Genomic DNA, 5577 nt, shown 5'->3' on the forward strand with positions numbered 1-5577 from the left:
GGTTGTATAGGGCCGTCACCAGGTGTCTCTGTTTGCTAAAACTGTTTCACTGTGTAATGTGTCCAACTTCACTCATCATATGTAAATGCGATATATCACACTTAAAATAAATCTACTCTATTAACAATAACTAAAGTCATTAAATAATTAAAATTTCAATATTTTGTTTTGAAGCAGTCGTTCTTTATCCAATTATCACTGTGTTTGGATTCGTTTTACAGCGGCATGGGTGTTGTGTGTACGTGGTTCTCAATCGTGCTGGAGCAGTTATAATGTGTTCGCCTTTGGCTATGTTCTTCTCTCCAACACGATTGAGAACCACGTACACACAACACCCATTCCGCTGTAAAACGAATCCAAACACAGTGATAATTGGATAAAGAACGACTGCTTCAAAACAAAATATTGAAATTTTAATTATTTAATGACTTTAGTTATTGTTAATAGAGTAGATTTATTTTAAATGTGTTATATCACATTTACATATGATGAGTGAAGTTGGACACATTACACAGTGAAACAGTTTTAGCAAACAGAGACACCTGGTGACGGCCCTATACAACCGAAACATGTAGTGAGAAGGAGAGAGAGAGATAATAAACGGGTTGTATTGTGGATGGAAGTATAGTGTGTGAATGAAGTAAATAAGCAATATTTAAACTTATTATCAGAAACAAATTCTCAAGGTTCCTATAGAAATTATCGGTTGAGTTGTTAGCATTCATATTTCGGATTCCGAAGGCTTTATTTCGAATCTTGGCGTGGAACTCGGGTGACCCCGTTCAGGTTTCTCGTCAATTTTCGTAGCGAGTAAAAGAATCTTCTAGGATAGTAATTACATTAAAATGGGACAAGAAATCTTTCTTCTATATCCTTTACAAGTCATCAGTTAATAAACCCGTCAGTCACTCCCGTTTTCTTATAAATTCGATTGTGACACAATTCAAGGTAAATCACAATGCCTTGTCTCGCATAAAACTGACAGCTCTCGTTTCCCTTTTGATTTCATTTTAATAACTGTTCCCTTACCCTTCGAAACCCGCATCTCATAAATAAAAAAGAAAAACCCTGGGAAAGAGCAGTTTTATTTTCACTCATTGTGACAGCTGAATACTCCATGCTGTGGTTCAGGATTCAGTACCTCTTCACTCACTCAACATGACCGCTGATATTATGCATGGAAATGTTCACGACCAGTTCCGCTCTAATACTTCACTTCGCAAGTCATCGCCACTTCACCATAAATCACCGCCTTCATGTTGCTCGTAGCATAGGTCGAAGAGTGGGATACTCAATTATACAAGTGGTCTTTATGTACTGTTAGTAATGACCACGTGCCACAGCAGCTGTGGCTGTACTGCTGAAGGTTGAGGGTTTGTATCCCGCTGCGACCAGGAAGTGTCTCTTTTTATTGTTTTTCATTAGAAATGCATAAAAGGAAGACTGAGGCACTAATGGACGCTAATATTGTAATGATATTTGAATTCCACATGGGGATAAAAATGTAGATTAAAATGTATCGGAGGTATCTCCTAGATCCATATTCAGGATAATCTGAAGGTAGAAGCAGAACATGAATATGATATCCCAGAAGAGCACAGCCCAAATATTAGGATAAATATCAAAATATAAAGCTCGAGAATATGGACTGGATTTATCTGGAGATTGACAAGTGACTGTTTCTTGTGAACAAAATAATGAATTGTCGTTTTCAGTAATAAGGCGGGGAATAGCTTGACTATCTGAGCTACTATTAGCTTCTCAAGGAGTCCACTCTATGAAGTCAATACAATTTTGTGCCATACTTGTACAGTATTTGTCGTCGCACTCACGGTTCTTCAGTGTAAGTATGGAGATTCCCCGTGTAAATGAGAGGGAATCCAAAGTTTAAACAAAATGTTCGGAAAAAGGGGGGCTATCTCTATTCTAAAATATTTTGGGTTGAGACCACTAGCCAGGCTGCTCTTTTCAGTCACTGCAAGCAAACACCGTTCCGTGAAATAGACCGCAGCCGCTTTCTTGTACAAAGTTTCCGCTGCATCATTAACAAGCGCCTTACCATTTGAACACGTATGATCTTAGGAGTTGAAGAGGAATCGTTAAATAAACAACCCATGAATCAGTCAATCTCTTCAAGGCCTTACGCACCTTCAGATTCAAACCTTTCCTATCGTATGATAAATGTGATAGACAGAAGAAAATTATCATAAAGAATTAACATTTCTGAATCATTCTGATGCAAGTGAAATTATGATGAACACGCTTCTGGAGTAACTGACAGCAGTAGATTAACCAGAGTAGGCCACAGGCCTCCGACGACCTTCACTTTTTTAAACAGTTATGGCCGCGCTATAGCTCAAGCGGTTAGTCGCTGGCTTCCCACCATGGCGACCCGGGTTCGATCCCGGGTCTGGTCAAGTGGGATTTGTGGTGGACAAAGTGGCCCTGGGGTGGGTTTTCTCCAAGTACTTCGGTTTCCTCTGCCAATCTTCATTCCACCAAATTCTCCATCATCATAATCACCCGAGGCAGGTACAATAAGCCAATCAGTGGCCGCCGTGCCGAGTGGACCCCGTTGGACTCCACCCCCCACTAAGCGAACTAAAAAAAACAGTTATACTACTTTTTCCGTCCTGTTTTTCGTCCAGTGTTACCAAAGTACGACTTAACATGTCGGATTTGAAGGTCTCGCAGCTGTAACTATGAAGAAGTGCCATATTCTAATGTGTAAAGCCTTGTAGATCCGTTTAAGTTTACTGACGGTTCGGAGGAACGTATCGCCTCCATCTTCAGTGTCGAAGAGTAAGACACGCAAGGAACAAGCAAGAATCACGCTGTAGTAGATGGTCCCTTGCTTGGCTTTTCTTTGACACTGGAGATGGAAGGAGTGTATACGTACATATGTGGATAGAGCCATTCGCAAAAACTGCTCATACTATAACAATTTCGTAATTACATTAAACACACAGACCCATGCCTCGTTAAGATCCACTGTTCTTGTTTGAAAAATATATTCCTAAGGTGAATATTTAAAGAAATATAATTTATTTGTCTCTGCACTGTCAAGAGCTGCTGACAACGAAATTTTAAGCACAGTGTCATCTGCTTTAAAATTAAAAAAAAAACTATATTTTTTTCACACGAAGTATAATTATACGTTCCTTAGGATTCGTGGACTAAATAACGACTTTGCTGCATTAATAAATTGGTCTTCATAATGGAAAAGTAATGTGTTTCATGTGAGCTAGAAACTGAGTTTAGGTATTGTTTAGAATAAATTCGAATGTTCAGTATATAGCTCATGCAGATGAAATCTTATATTTCTCCCTGCCGAAGCATGGTTTCAATTCTTAATGACTCTAAGTGAGGTTTGCAGTAAATTAATTGACACTGGAGAAGAATTTTCTGAGAGTCTCTTAATTTTTCTATGGCTTATCAAAACTCGACATTAGTCGGCACCTGTTCGTCCATCGCCGTGCTGTAAACCTGACCACATAGCACATTGTCACATCATCGGTCTTTAAGTCTAGGGTTTCATCTCTGGTCACAGAACAACGAAATATTCTTTTCATACATTTTGAAAGGAAAGTACTACTCCAAAGGATTTATTTCAATAAAAGGAAATTTAATTGCAAAAGAAATTTAAAAAAAACACGACCTTGTCGATTGATATCCGTGATGTGTTATCAAGAGTAAAAAAAAAAGTTACATTTGTCCCTGTACTTAACAAATTAAACACTACACATGAAGGCGTTTGGGGAAGTTGTGCAGATCCACGTACTTTTAACTCGGCACAAGTTGGAGGGGAGTGATCAGCTTCACGCTCCGGTCCCTTTACCCCAGGAGAAAATACCTCCAGCACACATTTGATAGGCGGTCGGGCGAGCCCCTGAGCCGGTATGGACGACATGGTGAGAGAAATATCTTGCTCCTCCCTGAACCCAAATTCCGACCCCTCGGCCGTCCAACATGCAGCCAGTCGCTACACTACCGTTATACGTAGTATACCACATACAGTTACAGCGTAACATGTTTGTAAATTCGTTAGGAGATTATGAGAAGCCGAAACGCTTCTGGTAAGGAGTTCTTTGTGACAAATACAGACGTTAAACTACAAGAAGTAAGATTTGAGGCTTTCACGGCGGTGACTATGAAGAAAGCAGTCTTCTGGGATTTGGCACCGTGTATATGTGGTGTTAACCGACGTTTCGGAGGAACGTATCGCCCCCATCTTCAGACCCAGTCTGCTTTACCGTTTCTCACGGTGTTGTCGCTTGCAGAATTCTTATACTTTTTCTTCTACCCTGAAGATGGGGGCGATACGTTCCTCCGAAACGTCGGTTAACACCACATATACACGGTGCCAAATCCCAGAAGACTGCTTTCTACAAGAAGTAAGCTTTCCACTCTTGTTTTGCTTTTGCTGATATAATTTGAAATAATTTTTAAGAACACAAGACAAGACATTGCGGTCCTTTCGTGGTATTAGTGCCTCTAATTGCTCTGTGCTGCTATAAATCATTATTGACAGGCACTGTAGTGTTGGAGACTATGATAGGTCTACTGCGAAAGCAAGACGGGAAGCCATGTAAGTCGACTCACTGCGTGCTCTTTCCCCGTCACAAGGCCAGAGTGCCCGTGTAGGATTGTGTTATTATTAACGGAAGGCCAGTCCTTTCTTCTGCCTTTACTTGGCATAAAATTTGTTCTGCGAATTTGAAAGCTTTTCTATAATACAGATGAGGAGTGAATCAAACAACTGCAGTTACCGAAAGATCAGAGAAGATGGTGCCACATTTCAGTTCAAATTATGAAATTCTATATCCCCTCAAAGATAATATAGAAATAGAATAACACAGGACACGATAACGTTGTCAGTATAGCGACTGGCTATGGTCTGGACGACCAAAGGGTCAGAGTTCGAGTCCCAGCAGGATCAAGAATTTTCTCTTTTCCACGTCGTCCAGACCGGATTTGGGGTCCACCAAATCTCCTATCCAATGGGCACCAGGGTTTCTTCCCCAGGAGGAATGCGGCTGGAGTGTGAAGCTGACCACTCAACTCCGGCTAATGCCGAGGTCAAGAAAATATGGATCTATATATGTGCTCCCCCATACACCTTCATGGCGTAATGCTTAATTAGTTAAGCACAGGGACATCTTTGCCTTAAACAGTAACCTTACCTTACCTTACCTTACCTTACCTAAACTAAACTTACCTTACCTTAACATAGGCCACGACGTCCTTTCTCTTTACAGCTACCTTACTCAAAGTCGACAATCATATTAACGCCTCCATACACTTGATAGCAATCATGTAACTTGCTACAAAACAAACCTTTCACAATTGATACACTACGTTTCCCCTACCTCTGGTTAATAACTCGTATATCTGACCACAACTAACGCTTTAAATAGTATAATGTGCCTCTTGGTTTATATGGATATAAGACTTCATTTCATGCTCTAAGGAAATGAAATGGCCTGAGGATGTTTGCCAACAAAATACGGAAGAATGTATTCGTAATTAAGTGTAGCAGTCCACATTAGAGAAGGTTTAATTAATTTTATCTCATTA

The sequence above is a fragment of the Cryptotermes secundus genome, unplaced genomic scaffold, assembly GCF_002891405.2.
Source record: "Cryptotermes secundus unplaced genomic scaffold, Csec_1.0 scaffold200, whole genome shotgun sequence".
Classification (NCBI taxonomy): Eukaryota; Metazoa; Arthropoda; class Insecta; order Blattodea; family Kalotermitidae; genus Cryptotermes; species Cryptotermes secundus.